Genomic DNA, 19,210 nt, shown 5'->3' on the forward strand with positions numbered 1-19,210 from the left:
CTGCCTCTAGAAACGTCTTTAGTTTGAGACAGGCAATTTTGTGGTGGTCCTTTTCACGTACCCCCCTTTCTCAAATCTACTTCAGAAGACAGGAAGGCTCCTTGCTTCAGGGCCTAGAAAGGAAGGAACTCAGGGCAATTCTGCATGGTCCTGGGACAGGGTCAATGGCCGAACTCTAGGTTGTCCGCGGTCACTGCCTAGCCTCGGATTTTGGCCGCTCTCCCAACCCTACAGGGCCAGATGCAGGAGGCAGCCCTTGGCATGCACAGAGAGCTCTTAGGCTCAGGGCCCAAAAGTCAGCCCTTTCCCCCAGATGGAGCACGTGGGACAGCCCCCGCCCCCACCAGCACACCTCTTTCCTTCTCCTACCGGGTTAAGTGGCTTAGAGAAGGGTTTCGAGTTTGGTTGGGTAGGGGAGCTGAGAAGATGGAGCTGGGTGACATTCTGGGACAATTCTTCCCCTAACCCACACTAGAGAAGAGAAGGGGAGGAAAGGGACGAAAGCATGAGAGGGGTTCTGGGGCACACCGGCTACCTCCTGCTTTCCTGGTTTCGATGCACTGTAGAAAAGACATTGTAGAGAGGTTGTGCTTTCCAGCCTTTCTTCTCGCTGGCTTTGGTACAAAGTCACAGGCATAGACAGGACACAGAGGCACAGACACACAACACACATACCACTCACCTTATGACACACTGGTCATTCCTTCTTGGCCACTAGGTTCAGATTCTGGAAAACCTAACTGGTAGAAGAATTCATTGCTGAAGAATTTAAGGCTTTAAGGGAAAGGAGAGTTAGAAGAAAGGTCAGGAATGAACTGAAGAAAACCCTCAGAACTGGTTTACATTCAGGAAAGAACACAACCCAAGAGCACACTGAACAAAGGATCCTTTAGTACATATCATACCCACGCTGGTGGAGACGAGACCTGCTTCAGCCAAGCTAGTGAGCAATCTGGCAAAGTGTATAGAGCTGGAGACGCACTCTTTCAAGGACGGACAGCCCTACTTCTTGGCTACACGCTCGAGAAACACGTTCAGGGATGTCCACTGCAGTCATTTGTGACAGTGAAAAACTGGGAACAACTTAAACGTCTTCGGTAGATGAATGGATGGATTGTGATCCATTTGTACAATTTCATGTCATTTATCAGTTAAAGTGAATGGCCTGAATCTCTACCCATCGACATCGGTAGATCTCAGAAACACCGTTAGGAGAAAACCAGCAAATTCCAGAGTAACCCCACTTACGTAAATTCAGAAACACCCAAAGCACTGCTGGTATACTTCACAAGTAATTCCTACGTGGTGAAGTATGAACACATGTAGGAGAAGACGATCCATCCATTTCAGGATCGCTGCTGCATTTTGGAGGGAAGAAAGGGGGTACAAAGGGTCTTCCCATGTCTGTAAGGTTTTATTTAAAAATAATCACGATCTGACAAAAATGTGGCACCATGTTGACATTTGCTATTTCTGGTGGTGGGTACAAAGCTTTCGTTATATTACTCCTTGTATGTTTCTGTACGTTGGAAATATTTCAAAATTGGACAAAGGAAAAGAACATTGCCATGGCATTTTGCACACATTTACGTGAGTAGTCACGGGTATGAAACTGATTTTCCATTTTCATCTTGTTCCTGAAAGAAACTTTTCAGGATTTCCCTTCCTTGTAGCTCCAATGAAATGCTTGTAAATGTGTTTTGTTGTTGTTGCAGAAACATCATCGAAAGAAGCATTTTTCTAGCCAGTTAATCTGTGCCTTCCTGATCTCAGGAGTAATTGACTTTGTCTCTCTCATCAAGATACCTGGAAAAACCGAACACCAAGCAGGGTTCACTCAACCCCTCGGCACCTTTTCCCAGCCCTTGGAGCGGACCGTCCAGAGAGCTCCCTGCCAAATGCCTGCTGCCCCCGCTGCCCAGATGGAAGGCCAGGCTCTGGTTTACTTTCTCTCTCCTTTCTTTCCCAAAGTTTCTTTATACAACCCTACTTTTTGGCCACCCAAACGTCTCCCTTTTCTATCCCAACCCTTAGATGTCTTTCTTTCTTATGCCTCCAACACAGGTTCTTAAACTTGCATGTGAATCAGACTCACCTGGAAAGCTTATCAAAACACATTGCTGGGCCCCACCTCTAGAGCTGCGGATTCAAGAGGTCTAGATGGGGCCTGGTGATGAGCTGGAATCCGTTCTCCAAAAGAAAAATAAGCACTGATTTGTAGTGTTTGCCAATTTCCATGATGTAAATATTCCCACCAGGGCTGATTTCAAGCCCCCAACCTGTCAGTAAATGTGGAGTTGGGGTGGGGCTGTGCACAGTTTGCTCCCTCGAGGGGATGTAAACCATCTCAGTACCCCCTTGGCACTGGGACCTGAGAGTGTGCATTTCTAATACTATCTCAGGTGATGCTGAAGCTGCTGGTCCAGGGACCACAACCAGTGTCCTAGAAGGAGGGTGGAGTTGGGAAGGGATTCCTGGATGGTGAGAATGACCCTGCAACCTTGACCTTAAAAATCCCACTTCCTTAAAGGCCCCAGACGGAGACCTCTTGCTCCAACAACAAAGGCAACTTTCCATCCTGGGGACTAGCATGGGCTGTGCTGTAGAGAACCCAAGCCAGCGTCCACCCTCACATGGTGTGCTCGCCCCTCTCCTGAAAGCCCCCCGTCCACAGACCACCAACCATGCTGCTCCCACCTTCTGCTCCTACCTCCCACCTTCCCAGCCCCAGGCCCTGTTTCTGAGGAGCACAGCTCAGCAGGATGGGTACCACACTAACACCTGGGTCTCTCCAAGGAAAGAACCACGTCTGAGGGCATCCCTGGCAGATCAAGGCATAGATGCTGGGAAAGAAAGAAGGGAAGGAAATGGGAAAGGAGAAATGAGAGAAGGAAAGGCTAGAAAGGGAGGGTGGAAGGGAAGAGTGTGTGGAACAGAGAGATAGGGCTCAGCAACTTCCAGGGGACTTAGGCTACCCCCCAGATTAGGCAAAAATGAAAGTACCCATGACAACTGTCTATTCCTCTACGGGTGACATAACAGCTCTCTTCAGAGAGTGCTTTGGGCTCCCACTGTCACTTCCCCAGGCCCAGCCCAGATGAGGCCACCTGTGGGAAGGACAGAGAAGGCTCCGTGGGCTCTGCTGGGATGGGAAAGACCATCTCCCGGGAGGAGACAGGAGTCACTTGTGGCAGCGTGGCCATGTACACCTGTGATATTATCAAGTGGGTATACAGGATCGTATGTCATACAGACTATCATAACTCCAGGGGTGTTTGACATTTCTATTCAAATTGTACTTTGGGGAAACCTATAGGCTTTCACTGCTGGTAATTTCTCCGATTCCTTCCTCCCAGAGCCTGGCATTCCCATCTCAGCCTGCCCCTCCCCCTGCCTGGCAGGCCCACACCTTCCCTGCACCCTCACAGCTCCCGCCCTCAAGCACAGCTGCTGGGGTCAGTCCTCACATGCCTGGGAGGTTGGCCTGGGGGGAGGGGAGCAGCTGGCAGCTGGGAGAAGGAATCCAGCACATTCCACTCATGGCGCACGTGCAGAATCCCAGGGAAGGAAGGAGAGACTAGTACAAGGACACTGCATCTGCTTGGCCCAGCGTGGAGCAGAACACCTGGCTTAGGTGCTGCTGGGGGACGTCAGGGACCTGGAGAGACTCCCCACTTTGCCGTGCACTCTCCCTCGCTCTCCCCTTCCCTTCTAGGCTTCTCTTCATGCTGTCTGTGCCACCTGCCCCTCTCCCAAACAGCCCTCACTCCTCCAACTCGCTGTGCCCCCCTCCCTCTTTCCCCTCTTACTCCTGGGTCCTCATTGACTTGCTTCAACCCTCAGTGCTGACCACAGGAGCTCGGTCTCTCAGCACACCTCCGGTCTGTTTGGGTGGGTCAGGTAGGGGGCGTGGCTGGATTCAGGCAGACGACTCATTGCCCAATGGACACACACACACAAATGCAGAAAGACACAGCCACTCACAGGCAAGCAAGCAGATCCCTCCGCAGAGCCGACACCCTTAGACTTGGAGGCGAGGCCTTTCTTTCTGTAGTGATGACCACCCCTTGTACCGACTGTGACTCGTCTCCATGCTCCTGCAAGGCCAGCATTCTCATCCCGCTTTACAGATGGGGACACGGAAGTGCCGAGGGAAGGACGTTCCTGAGGTCACACAATCCAGGGAGGACGTGAGATTTGAGTCTAGATCTCATTGTTTCTGAAGTGCAGGCTCTTTCCATTAACATCGGAAACAGGAGCCTTTTCTGAGTCATGCCCTCTCCCCGGCCCCCTTTCCTTTCCTGAGAATAGGTCCCTTGGATTTGAACCATTGCAGGGACAAAAGTGAAGGACTAGGGGCAGTCAAATGCCTGGGACATGGACCCAGAGCCTACTCTGAAAGGGGACCTAGACCCAGGAGAGCGGGCTGGGGGGCAGACACCCTCACTGGGGGAAACTGCCCTCTAGCAACATTTCCCTCCCACTTTTAGCCCTTGAGCTCTCTCTAGCGCCTCACCACCATTCCTCTGAGGCTCTGCGCCCCTCAGGACTGTCCCTCACAGAAACTCTGGTTCCGGTAGGAAGATCTGCAGGCTTTGCCCTCCTAAAACAGTGCAGCACACAAATGTCTCAGCACTCGGGAAGTGACCTGTGAATGGAGCGCTTCAGAGGTTGTGGGGTGCACTACCCCACTATGACCACATGATGCCACCCTTGAGCTGCATGCACATACCCCACCAGGACGCCGCTGAGTGCGCAGGTGGCCTAGCAAGGCCAGCTTTGCAGCTGGGTGGTCGGGAGGTCACGGTAGCCGCAGGGGAAGGAGCTCCTGCAGTTAGTCAGCCCTTCAGCCTTTGTCTGTCACCATCCTGCCTCTCCCATTGATGTCTGGCTGCGTCCAGGTGGGGGCTCCATTTACTTCAGACATCTACAGTAATTGCTCCCAGCCCTCTTTCCTGAACCCCCACAGTGAACCCCACCCCACTCAGGATCCCTCAGCACTTTTGAAATCCATGTGGGCCACACACCAGCACCAGCGGCTTCTGCAGGGGCCTTGTTTCTTGCAGGCCGAGGCGCTGGTGTAGCTTGTAACAGGTAACAGGCTTGGGGAGGCCGGACACCTCGCCCCCACCTCGGGCAGCTCAGGCCCAGCTGCCCTCCAGGGCCAGATAAGGAGGGGCGCTGGAGCCTGGCCTATCCTGGGAGGAGAGCAGGGGCCGCTTTCAGTGGTAGAAAAGGAGAGGGAGACCTGTGTGGCCATCCCTGCCCTGCCGTGGCCTTGCTGCAGTTCCAGAAGCCAATTCCAGGCTTGTCCTGGGCAGGGGAAGGCAAAATGCCTGGAGTGACATTCCCGCGAGGAGTGCCACCGGGTGGGAAAGGCAATTCCCCACAAGGAGCCCAGAGGGAGACTGTCTGCAGCTAGAGGACAGGAAGCTGGAAGCCAAGCCGCCAACACAACGCCCAGCACATCTTTAATTGAGCTACTCCTGTTTTCTTCTCACGTTGTGGACCTTCCCACTAGACACTGCACACCAGTAAATGATTAAAAGGCACAGAGAGGTGCAGCACTTGTCCTAAAGCCACTCAGCAACTCTAAGGGAAAGTCAAGTTGATGGCTCCACTCCTTGCCCGTGGGTGTGGTGTTTGACTCACCTGGAGCCCTCGGGGTGACTCTCCTGTAGAGCAGGCCTCCCGCAGATACTTTTTGGGGTAAGGGCTTCCTGACTACTGTTGAGAGGAACAGCAAGCCCAGACCGCAAAAAGATCCAAAGGAGACAGCAGCCCTCCTTGGGCAGGAGGGAGGGTGCACCCCTCCAGGGCTGGCTTCCAGGGGCCAGGGCCTGGGGAGCGGGGAGGGGAGGAGGGAGCCCAGAGCCCCAGGAAGCAGGCAGGCAGCAGGAATCTAGTGTAACCACTCCCTCCACCCATCACACCACAATTCTTACCCGGTTCTTTTTGGTCCGGTTCTCTTTGGTCTGTTTTGGAGGGCAGGCGGGCAGAGCTGGGAGAACCGTGGTATGTGCACTCCTAGGCAAGGGGCTGTTTGAATCTGCATGTCTCCCCTTCGTGGTCCACAGCTCCCTGTTCTCTTTGACTTGGGAGTTTCTTAGTCTCCTGCTGTGCCTGGAGTCCAGTCAGACAGTCTGGTTTTGGGTGGGGTCTTCATGAGGCCTCTGTGCTTGCTGAGCTGGGGAGCTGGGCCCACATGGACCAGACCGCTGTCCTTGGTTCCACAGCTGAGTTGGCACTGGAGACTCTCCCAGTCCCAAAATGTCAAGAGCACCAAGAGGATGTGATTGGATGAGACTTCTGTGGACAGCGCCTTTGAACTTGGAGTCGAGGGCCCCTGGTCTGCTCTGACAATGCCCTCTGTCTGCAGCAGATGCAGTTGTTCTGGTGAAGGCAGGGCTCAAGTGCAAGGTGGGCTTAGCCTGATGAAACCTCTCCTGCTCATGTCAAATGAGCCGCTTCACAAAGGTGGCAGCTAAGCCCCCGTGCCGCAGTGGCCTCCTGCTTCCATAACGAGGCAAGGCAGCAACGCGTCCCAGAAGTCCCTGACTAGCCTGGCCCAGCTTTTACCTGCCTTACCTGGAGGACCCTCCAGAGGCCACAGCCCAGAGAAGTGAAGTAGACTGGTCAATGTGGCAGGTCTGCGGACTCGATGGCAATGCTTGCCGTCCACTGTGGAGCTCAGGATGGGATGGTTTGCCCTGTGATTTTCCTGAATGAGTCCAGCAGGCATCCGGGTCCTGCCGGAGAGAATGGGCCCTCGCTCTTCCCCAACCTCCAACACAGGCTTCTTAGCAAGGGCTGCCGAGAGACAGTGGCCCTGCTCTGTAGGCTGGTCCAGGGAAGAGACCAGAATGTGGGACCTGTAGCCGTAGCTGAGAGTGTGTGGCCACGGGGCAGGCTGCCGTGGAGAGCATAGGGCGGCACACACTCTCGGGATGTCCGTGAGGGAAATGCGTCCATGTTGACCCTACCCGGCTGGGCCTGGGCCTCACAGCAGCTCAGGACCTGAGCTTTCTCTCAGGAGGAAGAGGAAGAAGTCCATTCCTGCCCAGGGAGCAGGCCTCCCTTCCTAAATGCTTGTTCCCAGCCTGGGGAATCTGTACCTGGTGGTGACTCCAGGTGGGGGCAGCTGCATCGTGAAGATGGGCCTGCTGCCTGCTTCACGGTCTTCAGGAGGGGAGGATCACCCACAGCGGCTGCCAGGGTCCTGCTGGGGTCATCCCACCAGGATGGTTCCTTGGGATCTCATGGGACTCCATGCTCACATACCCCTCCTGCCCCTCTTTCCTGGCTGCAGCCTGGGCCAGAACCAGCATGGGGACGACATTGGGGGAAGTGCACTTGGTGGGTTTGTGCTCAGCCACACAGGCCTTGGTGCCTGGTCTCCAAGGCGGGGCTGGTGAGGGCCACCAGGGTGTAAGCTGGGCCCCTCCCCACTGGCACAGGGTCTCCCCCCCACACACACACACCCTCCAACCCCTGTGCTCTCTGTGGCATCAGCATGGCCTGCTCTGCGAAGGCTCCTCCCTCTGATGTCTGCACTCTCTGCAGCCAGCACAGCGCTGTCACTTTTCCTCACAGGCCCCACGGAGTAGGTACTGTTAACATCCTTCTTCCGGGGAGGGAGCTGAGACAACCTAGGCCACCTCCCGACTCTTGCTTTCTCCCACTCCCTGGCCAGGGGTGTTTCTGTTGCCTTTCACTCTCAGGCCAAGTTCCAGTTCCACCTAAAAGTGGGGACTTGACTTCCCTGCACTTCAGTTTCCTCATCTCTAAGGGGGCATCACATCCGGTGTCTGGGTAAAACAGAAATATCCTGTGCTCCTGCTACCAAGTCTGCACAGCTATACACACCTGCACCCACCCACCTGTACTCACCTGCATCCACCCACCTGTACTCACCTGCACCCACCCACCTGTACCTACCTGCACCCACCCACCTGTGCTCACCTGCACCCACCCACCTGTACTCACCTGCACCCACCCACCTGTACCCACCTGCACCCACCCACCTGTACTCACCTGCACCCACCCACCTGTACTCACCTGCACCCACCCACCTGTACCTACCTGCACCCACCCACCTGTGCTCACCTGCACCCACCCACCTGTGCTCACCTGCACCCACCCACCTGTACTCACCTGCACCCACCCACCTGTACCTACCTGCACCCACCCACCTGTGCTCACCTGCACCCACATACCTGTACTCACCTGCACCCACCCACCTGTACCCACCTGCACCCACCCACCTGTACCCACCTGCACCCACCCACCTGTACACACCTGCACCCACCCACCTGTACTCACCTGCACCCACCCACCTGTACTCACCTGCACCCACATACCTGTGCCCACCTGCACCCACCCACTTGTACCCACCTGCACCCACCCACCTGTACTCACCTGCACCCACCCACTTGTACCCACCTGCACCCACCCACCTGTACCCACCTGCACCCACCCACCTGTACTCACCTGCACCCACCCACCTGTGCCCACCTGCACCCACCCACCTGTGCTCACCTGCACCCACCCACCTGTACTCACCTGCACCCACCCACCTGTACTCACCTGCACCCACCCACCTGTGCTCACCTGCATCCACCCACCTGTACCCATCTGTACCCACCCACCTGTACCCACCTGCACCCTTGGACCGCTTCCCCTTCTGGTCTGTAGTGAGCAGTCCTGCTCTGATCTAAGGCCCACCCCTCCTCTGTGCCTGGATCCCACCGCTCTGGCCACCTCAGGGACAGAGGCCAGCATGCTCGCGCTCGCTCCTGAATGGTCAGTCCTCCCCTCCCATCATCCCACCCTATTAAGAACCGGGCCCTGGCCACCAAGCTACAGGGCTCTAGCGGCTGCCCATCTTGCAAGCAAAACTCAAGTCTATTTGCTACTCCACTTGCCCCTGTCCCAGTCTCTCCTGAATCCCCTACAGTCACTTTGGTCCCCAAAACCACTCCTGTCAAGGTCACCACGATATCCATGCTGCTAAGTCCAGTAGTTGGTTCTTAAAACTCATCTCACTCAACCTGTCAGCAGCCGTGGGCACAGGTGGGCACCCTGTGCGCAGGGAAACGCCTCCTTCCCTCGCTGGGCTCCAGGCCCACAGCTCCCCATTGCCCCTCCTCCCCCTGGGCTGTGCCTTCCCTCCCTTGAGGGCTGCATCCCGAGTGCCGACCCCCCAGTGCCAGAGTGACCCTGATGCAGTCCCGGAGCCTCCTCTCCTTTCCCTCTGCTCTCAGCCCTTCGTGGTCTCATCCAAGTCAATGTGATTCGCCGTCTGCACCTCCATTTCTGGTCTGTCCCAGGTTCCACCTCTAAAAGCCTTGCTGATTCCCACATCCTGAGCCCCCTCCCCCACCAGGATTGGCCCAGCTCTTCTGATCCGGGCCCCTCACCCCTCTGGTAACAAGCTGTGTACTTTGCCGAGCTGCTCACCATCCCAACGTCCCTCCTGGGATTTGGCAAAGCATGACAAATGAGATGGCGCACAGGAAGAGGTCCTCAGCTGCCCTCTCCTGCTGCAGCTCCTGGACCAGGTTCTCAGAAATGCTTTCCTCAGGCTACTCCCTGCTGATGGGAGGGGTGAGGGACCCACGTAGCATCTCTGAGGCTGGAGGTCTCTCTGTCCCCCAGCACTTCTGCCTGGCACATTGTCTGCCCTGACAGACCCCTTCATCGTCCAAGCCCAGCCCCAGACCTCTGCTTGTCCCAAGGAGGCTGCCCTCCCTCCCCCAGGATTGTCTCCTCTCCGTCTCCCAGGTGATCTTCACCATCACCCTCCCTCTTTTCCTGTCTGAACAATTCCCCACCCAGTCTCCGTCTGTTCCATCTCCTTCATGGGATTTCCCTTGGATTCCTTAACTCCGTTCCTGAATTCCTACAGTATGTTCCTCTGGACCAGTTTGCCCCCTCAATTGTTTACTTGGCAGATGTTAACTGAGGGCCTGCCACATACCAAGCCCTGTGCCAGGTACTGAGGATGCTGAGACACTGCCCTCCAGGAGCCCCTTCTTAGAAGGGAAGTGTAGACATGGCCCCCTAGACACCCCAAGCCCCTCAGACAAAACGCATCCTACACTAAGCTCATCATCCCCCCCAGGGCGCCCGATCCCCCTCCTGGGACCTCCAATGGCAAAAGCACAAACAAGGACGGGCAAGGAAGGCCTTGATGGGTGTGGAGAAGTGCCGCAGGGGTGCCCAGGAGAGGGAGACTCTTCCAGGCTGGGTGGGGGTGAGAATGGGGGCGCCTTGTGAGAGTTGCACTGGGCAAAGTGGGAGGGATTTGAACTTCTGGGACTGGGAGGCAGAGAGAAAGACTGGCAGAGCAAAGGCTCCACGTGGAAACCTGCTGGGGGTGGGGGCACTGGTTTCTAGGTGCAGGAAGGGGAGAAGTGAGAAATGGTGAGAGTCTACGGCCAAAGCTTGGCCTCTGGTGCCAGGTTGGGTTCCTCCACGGAGCAGTGAGCAACCTCTGAAGGTTTGTGAGCTGGAAAAATTTGTGAATTGACTGTAGGAGGGAGAAGCTGTGGTTGGGTAGGTGGGTGGGGGGAAGTTAGAGGCTTTGCAACAATTCTGATGAGAGTTAATGGGGGGACCTGACCTAGAAAGATGGAAAGAGGGCATGGATGCAGCAAATTTATGAGGGTATAACAGACAGGAGAGAACAGTGCACGGGGTCAGGGAGGCTGGGAGAGGGGCCCTAGAGGGGAGAACAGGGGGAAAGTGAAGCAGTGGGACCACATACAACATGCAGTCCAATTTAATAAACAGATGTGGAAGACTGACCACAGACAGGATTGCTTTCAGCTCGCATGGTGTAGGATTTGATAGTGACCATATGTGAAAGGCTGAAGGGACAGAGGGAGGCAGAAATAGAAGCTGGAGGCTGCGCACTGAGTTGAGACCAAGCAGGAGGAAGGGAGGCACCCATGTGGACACCCTCACTGGCTCCAGGCCTTGTGTGGAGGCCTCCCTGGCCCTGTCCCAGCAGGCCTGGCGGGGTGGAGGGGAGTCACCCGGCCAGCAGGGCTGGGGCTGCGGGACCTCCATTCCAGGAGGGAGCCCAGGCTGTGCAGGGCAGGTTGGACTGGGCGGTAGGTGGGATCCCCTGAGATGCAGGGTTCTGGATGCCCCCGCTCTAGAGCAGGGGAACTCAGGTAAAATCGGAGGTGAGCACCGCCCAGCAGTGGACACCTGGCACAGACAGAGCCCCTGGGTGCCAGTCCCAGCTCTGCCAATTGGCTGGGTGACCTTGAGGGTCTCACTGCCCCTCTAGCAAAGGCCAGCACTCATGCTTTTTACTTGTAAAACAGGAGAGTTTCAGACACACAAAGGAGCGTGCTAACACCTCAGTGGGCAGAACCTCCATCCTTCTCCTGGCTGCTCTGTCCAAGGGGCCACCTCAGGCCCCTCCACTTCTTCACCCCTCATTCTGAATATATCTCAAGTTCAAAGTTCTAAATGCATTTTGAACCCAGGCACTTGCTCCTCCCAGTCTACTGCCTCTGCTCTATAGAAGACCCCCCCCCACCCTCAAGGGCAAACTTGTACCACAGTGGTCTCCCACCTGGTCACTCCATAACCACTTGGCTCTTTGCAGCCACAATAATTAAAAAAAACACGCAAATCTGCTCATGTCCCACCCCTGCTAAAAAAAAAAAATCCTTAAATGGTTCTTACAACGCTTAAAATTAAATCCACGCGTGACCACCTGCCCCTGCCTAGCTCCCTGGGCTCCTCCAGCGTCAATCTTTCCTGACCTCCTGACACTCCAGCCATCTGGCATTCTTCCAGCTCTGGAACATACCCAGCTCACCTCGGGAACTTTGCCCTTGCTGTCCCCTCCGCCAGGAATGCCACCCTCCCCGCTCCACCTGGATTCCTCCCACTCAGCCTGCAGCAGGGGGCTTCGTTATCACCCCCTCAAAGAGACCTTCCCTGAGCACCCAAGTCAAATCCACTCTGTTAGTCTGTTGCATAGCACCCGGTACATCTTCCCAGCACTTAATCTCCTTTTGCAAATAGGTGTTTATTAGTGTGGCTTTTTTGTTTGCTTGTTTAATGGCTGCCTGTCCCCCTGGACTGTAAATCCATGAGGACAGAAATCTTGTCTGTTTTGTTAGCTGCTGTATACCCAGCAGCCATAGCTAGTGTTCACAGAAGAAAGAGAGGGAGGGAGGGAGAGAGGGAGGAAGGAGCCCATGTTTTCATGTTATCACTGTTACTACTCAGATGACCCCCCCCCTTCCCAGAGAGCGCAGGAAGCTAGATGGTCTCTTCCAATGTGCATCTAATCTATTCCTGTGTAATAGAACTCATGTGAACATTGGGTAATTTTGCATTGTGACTTCATCACCTGCTGAATCACCTTTGATATCTCTTTCTTCACTTTAGCTTCCGCGTTCTTGATTTGTGACATGTTGTGCCTTGTAATTTTTTCCACTTAGTATTCACATTTTCCTTTTTCATGTTAAAATAGAAATATTACTTATTCAAGTTTTACTCATTAAATTACAGGGCATTCTTTTTTTATCAGCTCAGTAATCATATTTTCCGGAGCTACTATAAGTTTTTATTGTTCTCATAGTTTCATTAACTACAAATTGACACTAAATAGAGTAACAGTTGTTTAACATCTGAATCTTGTTCTTGTTCAGGAAATAATTTAGATAAAAATAACCATTGTATACCCTGAATGGTGTTGTGAATGGAGGTACCACAGTTTATAGAATTTCATTTTATTAATAACTTCAAAGTTTCCTGATTTGTTTCTTTCTGATGCTAACAGAAATCCAACCTCCCACTCCCATCCACCCATCTGAACTCGCTGTATCTGGGAACTTGGATTCCGAGGAGAGGGCCTCAACATCTGAAAGCTGCCGTAATTCCCAGGGGCCCTCCAGGACCTTACCTCAAGGAGAAAGAGCCCTTCCCAAAGGTTAGATATTTATGTTTGCAGGGAGAACTCTCCTCCCATTTAAAGTGGACACCAGGTCTGAAAGCATCACCCTCTGAACTTAGGGGGAGCGAGAAGCAACATGAATGGCACAGCGGGGAGCATACTGCACCCCAGGAGGGGTTCATGGAGTTGTGCTACTGGCCCTGCCTGGAGAGAAGGTCTGGGGCCCAGAACTGTGGGCAAGGGCATGTCCAAGGAGCTGGGAGGCGGTTCTCAGCAAGTACCAGCAGAGCTGGTCCGGAGGGAGCCTGGGGACAGCGAAGCAGAGGCTTTGGGCAGGTTTTCCAGGCCTGTCCGGGGGGCAGCCCGGGGCTAGAGGAGGGAGGCCCATGCCTGCCTCACCTTCAGTCTCTGCCTGCCCTACTGTGACCTCATCCTGGGCTCCTGAGAAGTCCTCTGGGGACCAGCACAGCTTTCTGGGCTATGGCTCCTGATTCGGGGGCAGCTGCTGGGCAACAGTGTGCCAGGCCCCGGAAAGTTACCCCCAACCCCCTTCTTCCCACAGTCAAGGAATAAACCTGCCCCTGGTTTTCTCCACTAGCAGTGAGTCAGGCCCCTTGGCTCTGGCACCACCTGGAAGAATGGATGGCAAGTGGTGATCCTGACCCTGCAAAGATCGTATCCAGACTCAGGACCCAAAGCACAGGCCCTGTGAAGCCTGGAAGGAAAGCCAGCCACCACTCCTCCCTGCTCTGCTTCCTTTCCCTCCCTCCCACCTCTTCTGCTCTTTTCCTCCCTCCTTGCTTGTCTTCCCTTGGAGGATCCCTTCTCGAGGCCTCTGTCTTCCTCCTCTGTCCCCACCGTTCTCTGTCTTTCTGCCTGTTGCCCCATCCAATCTGCTTCCTGTGGAAATTTGGTTTTCCTCTTCCTGGGGCAATAAATAAAACCAAGGGAGAAAAAGGCAGGGAGAAAGGTGAAGGGGCAGGTGTGGGCCACCCAATCCCCATCCCAGGCCTACAGGGTGCAGAGACCAGGCAGTCCTGAGAAGGACGGTTGGGTGAGCAAAGCCAGCTACACCCGTCGTTGGCTGAGAGCCACAGCGTGACTGTGGATGAAGGAAAGGACACGGATTCTCCTAAACATGGGTAAGGGAAGTCTATTTGGCTTCATGAGTAATTTTGACCACGGACCTGAGGCAGAGAGGTTAAAAGCTGGTGCTGGACTTTTGCTGTCAGCCATGAGGACGAGACTTACCCTCCTGACTGGAACAACAAAACATATGAAGTGACTGTTTTCAGTCATTGGGTAACAGGCAGCATAGAACTGTGATTATTGAGAGAAAGGAAATATGTGATGTGAGGCCCACATTTACCTCAGATTTCTACCCAGGCACTTTCCAGATGGCAGACATCAGAGTCCTGGGCTGCTGAAGTGACCAAAATGTGAGAGGCAAGATAGCTGTTATGGGCCGAATTGTGTCTCCTCCCCCCACCCCAAATTCACATGTTGAAGCTCTAACCCCCAGTACCTCAGAATGTGACCGGCTGTATTTAGACATAGGCCCTTTAAAGAGGTGATTACATTAAAATAAGCCCATGCAGGTGGCTCCCTAATCCAATCTGACTGGTGTCCTTACAAGAAAAGGAAGTTTGGACACACAGACACCTTGATCTTATACTTCCAGACTCCATAACGATGAGAAATAATGGTGCTGTTAAAGCTGAACGAAGACTGTGGCTTCTCCAAGGGCTCCCATGGGTGCCTGGCTGAGTGCTGGGCTACTAGACTCCACAAATGCCCAGCAGAAAAGGCTGCGGTACAGAGTCACCATTGCAGGGCTTAGAGACAGAGTTCCATTCCAGCCAAAAGGAGGAAGACCTCAGTAAGGCCTCTGAGTATTCAGGAGTGATTTTACGCGTACTAACCATGGCTTTGAGTAAGTGCCATACTCTAAGGCCAAGAAAAAAAAAAAAAAAACCACAGCAAAGAAGAAAACTAGCCTGCCAGGATCAAAATGACCCACTTGTAATTTAATGTCTACCCAAACTCAGCACTGTTTAAAGGAAGAAAACACAAACTAGACTCCCTATGATGTCTCTTCCATAATGTCCAACACGCAACGACAAAAAAACATTTTAAACATGAGAAGAAGGAGGATAGTATGACCCGTAATCCAGAAAAATAGACCTGCAATAGTTTATTGTAAGCCAATACAAACAGGTCCTTAAATTACAGAAATATTAGAATTAGTAGATAGGAACTTTTAAACAGCTTTCATAAATATGTATGTTTAATGAACAGACGTAGAATTTTCAGCGGAAGAATGAAAACTATAGAAAAGAACCAAATGGAAATTTAAAAACTGAAAGCTAGAAGATCTAAAGCAAAAAATTCACTGGATAAACTTAACACCAGATTGGCGTCTGCAGAAAAAAGGGTCATTGTACTTGAGAATAGATCAATAGAAATTATCCAACCCGAAGACCACAGAGAAAAATGATTAAAAAAAAAAAAATGAACAGACTCACTGACCCATGGGACAATATCAGGTAATTTAACGTAAAAAGCGTAAGAAGGCAAGGGGGTAGAGAATTGAGCAGAAAAGAATATTTTCAGGAATAAAGGCTAAAAATTCCCCAAATTTGGTGAGAAACATCAACCGACCATTTAAGAAGCTACATATCTAAGAGCAATGCCCTGACTGGGGGCTGCGGACGAAGAGGAACTGGGCAGAAGTCAGAGAGGCGGAGAAGGCTGGTAATCTGGGGGTGGGAGACAGAGTGCAATGGACCCCAGGCAGGAAAGTGTGAGGGCAGAAAGGAAGGGGAGGGAGGAGAGGGGTTAGGGAGAGAAGAGGAGGGGGGGAAAAGGGGAAGGGGAGAAGGGGAGGGAGAGGGGAGAAGGGACTAGAGAGGGAGAGGATCAGCTGTGCCAGCCTGAGTTCAAAATGGTCTGTGAGGAAGGACACAAGCGGCCATGCCTGACCACCGAGAGCAGCTTCAGGGAAATGAACCCTGCAGAGCCCACAGTCGGCTGGCGCTGAGGAGTGGTTGGGAAAGGGGAAAGCTGGAAGGCAATGAGCCATAGGCATTTTATTGTTTCAAAGTTTCCTGGTCAACAGGAAGGGATGAAGACACAGGGTCACAGCTAAGGAGGGTGGTGGGTGAGGAAACCTGTGGTTTACAGGTTGTGGGAAGCAGGCGGCATAGGAGGAAATATTTAAAGACAGGAGACAAAGCAAGTAAGATTTTTCAGAGTCCAGTAGGTTTGGGGCCTAAGGCCTCAGGTGAATACCCTTGAAAATACCAACACATTTTGAGGAGACACAGAGAATATGGAGAGTGATGCTTCACATGGTGACAAAGGAGGTTGAAGGCGCTCAATTCCGAGAAGATGTGGTACAATCCATGATCCAGTCACACGACAGCTCACATTTACACAGCAGCAGGCACTGTTCCACACACATACATTAGCCCCACGGCTGCCTATGAGAGAGCGACTGTTATTTTGCCTGTTGGTACTGATAAACAAATGGAGCTAAATCACCCAAGCTTCCCCAGCTAGCAAGGGGCAGGGCTAGGATTTGAACCCAGGCAGGGAGGCTGGCACCCAAGCCTCCCTCTTAGCATTACACTGATAGCCAGGAAGGAATCTAGCTTGGCCACTGGCGAACTCTGTGGCCTCAGGGAGTTGGATTTGCCTGGAGGAATGCAGTCCCTGCTCTGCCCACCATCCAGCCTTGCTGTGAGAGCAGGGTGGGAACACCCTTTATGCACGAATGCCTAAGGCTTCCTCAGAGCTAACTTGGGGTCCTTATTGATCAGGAGTTTTCCTTAGGAGCAGGGAACCTGCGGAGGCCTCCAGCCTCTGTGTGGGCACCAGGAATGGCAGGGACAGAGGGAGACATCCAGCTGTGAGGCCCTGTGAGGGGAGCCCTTAAGTTGGAACCATCCTGGGTTTGAGGCATCAACCGCTGATGCTCAGAAATGCTAGGAAAGGCAGACTAGAACGGCAAAAGTCTGCTCGAATCACAGAAAGAAAATAATGATTTTGTTATGGATTACCTACTCTGTTCTACACATCAAGCAGAGCACTCCCCTAAACCATCTCATTTGATCCATCTTCAGAAGGTAGCTGTGGAGTAAGTGTAATTATTCCCATTCCGTTGGTGAGGAAGGTAAGGCTCACAGAGGTCAGGAAACTTGCTTGAGGTCATGCAGATGGTGAGCGGCAAGGGTAGGGTTTAAATCCAGATGTTTAATAACAGAGCCCATTTTAGGACTGGTATGACAGTTACAGGATTGGAGGACGGGGTTAGAGGAAGGGAATTGTGAGGTCGAGAGGGGCTTCCCAGGCTGAACAGCTGGGGAGAGGCAGGCTGTAGAATGGGGAGGTAAAGGAAACCCCTTCTGCACTTGGAATGTGACTCTAAAGTGATGGTTCCAAAAAACTGGGCTCATAGACCCCTTTGGGAAGCTGATCAAAGCGAGACTCTCACCTCAGAAAGGATGTCCACATTTTTCCATGATATTAAGGGTTCACCCAAATCAACTGACCCAGGTGGGGGCTGAGCCAAGACCTGGCTCTGCTGGCTGATGCTTTGGCCAGTCCACTCAGAGCCAAGCTCACGCTCATCTGCTTGAAGCCGTGATGACAATCAACATAGTTTGATAAATGCATTAGACGCACAGACCAGTTCTCTCTTTATAATGGAGGACTTATTCCCTCAGCTGCTGGGAATGCTGCCATCCTCACAGTTCCCATCGCTCTTCCAGAACTGTGCTTGACTGAAGAGGATCACCTTGCCCAGTCATGTCTCCTTCCCAAGGTAAAGAACATCAGTGAGACTGGGAACAACTCTGAAGGGCTCCCCCCTCCCCAGGTGTTGATCTTGGGAGCACTCCCTAAGACACCGCCCATATGCTGCTGTCCCTCGCAGGGCCAGCTTCTCCAAGAACCTGACCAGTGAGACATGGACTCTCTGCTTTAGTCACAACAGCAACTGACAAGGGTCCCGTAGGCTACAGATTCCCCTTTTTTTTGGCAGGTGAGAAGTCTAAAATTCAGAGAGACGATCACGTGCCCACGGTCACAGAGCTAACAATATTAGTCAGGATTTGAACCCCATTCATCAGAAGCCAAACTCCATTCTCATTACATCCCTCTTTCATCCGTAAGGTGGGGGCAGCCCCAAAAGAACAGGCCAGGAAGAGGAGGCAGGGCTTGGGCCACAGAGACATGGAGGCAGAACCCCTTGGTGCTAGAAGGGTGCTCCATCCCCGTGCTCCCCGGCTGTGTGGGCCTGTTCAGGGTTGGACACTTTCCCAAGCCACCTGAGGCTGCCTTCAGCAGGGAGGGGACAGATGGAGACCTCTGGGCTCACCTCTGACCAGGCCTCACAGGATGGGGAAGGCAGTGGCTGCAGCTCACACCTTCACCTGAAAGGCCATCTGCTGCCCCTCAGGCCGCCATGGACCTGCGTGTATATCCTAACCGTGGTGCTGTTGGCCAGGCGATCTGAATGGGTCACTCCCCTCCCTGGGCCTCATTCTTCTCCACAGGGCTGGTCTCGGGTTCAATGACAGGGCCCCGGGGTGGGGGTGGGGGTGGGGTGTCTGCATTCTTCTGGCTCCCCATTACAACTCTTAAAACATGCCTATCCATCCTCTGCAGGGCCTGCTTTCCAGCCACCCCCACGTCCCCCTCCTCAGGGCTGTCACCTTCCAACTCCCTGGACACTCCCTACACTCTCCAAGACTTACATCCCAGCTCGCTGTCTCCCCGTCCACTCGTGGCATCATTTGGAATGACCTCAAGATCCATGTAAAAGGCCTGTTCAACGAGCCAGCCTCGTGGACCTTGGACTTCCTCATCTCATGCCTTTCACCTCTAGCTCCCCTCAGGCTTGGCTCACTCCCAGCTGCCCTGTCCCCTCAAGTCCCCTTTCTCCCAGTCTGTCAGGAGCATCTTCACTCCCCTGCCCAGCCAGGCCTGCGTGCCTGACTCCCTGAACCACTCCCGTCAATGCCCAAACAGCCCAAAGTACCGAGCAGGGGCTCAGGTGGCCCTCACCCCCAATCCCAGTGTTTCCCTCGCATCAGAACACACTTCCTATTGTCCCAACATAATGTTCCAGGAGCACAGACTTTTTTTTTTGTATCTGACAAGAACGTGGCAGAGCATGAAATCAGTGATGGAAGTTATCTGGCTTAAGCCATAGCACATTCTGTTCGGTTAATGACAGGGCAAAAATGGAAAATTTTGCCTTGACGTGGAAATTAAAACAAA

At 53.4% G+C, this 19,210-nt stretch overlaps 1 non-coding gene across 13 annotated transcripts in view; it reads right to left on the reverse strand.

Annotated features, from left to right (window-relative positions):
• The window catches only part of LOC109461152 (uncharacterized), a 46,416-nt gene that overhangs the window by 6,667 nt on the left and 20,539 nt on the right, over window positions 1–19,210 (reverse strand). For 10 of the 13 annotated variants that reach the window (XR_012490457.1, XR_012490458.1, XR_012490453.1 and 7 more), the window contains 2 exons: window positions 5,946–6,749; window positions 683–4,164 (listed from right to left, as the gene is read on the reverse strand). This is a non-coding gene — a transcript (uncharacterized LOC109461152). Of the gene's footprint in view, window positions 1–682; window positions 4,165–4,516; window positions 5,683–5,945; window positions 6,750–19,210 lie in introns of those variants that run through there. The other 3 variants (XR_012490452.1, XR_012490454.1, XR_012490455.1) reach the window with 3 other exon arrangements.

The sequence above is a fragment of the Rhinolophus sinicus genome, linkage group LG11 (assembly GCF_036562045.2).
Source record: "Rhinolophus sinicus isolate RSC01 linkage group LG11, ASM3656204v1, whole genome shotgun sequence".
Lineage (NCBI taxonomy): Eukaryota > Metazoa > Chordata > Mammalia > Chiroptera > Rhinolophidae > Rhinolophus > Rhinolophus sinicus.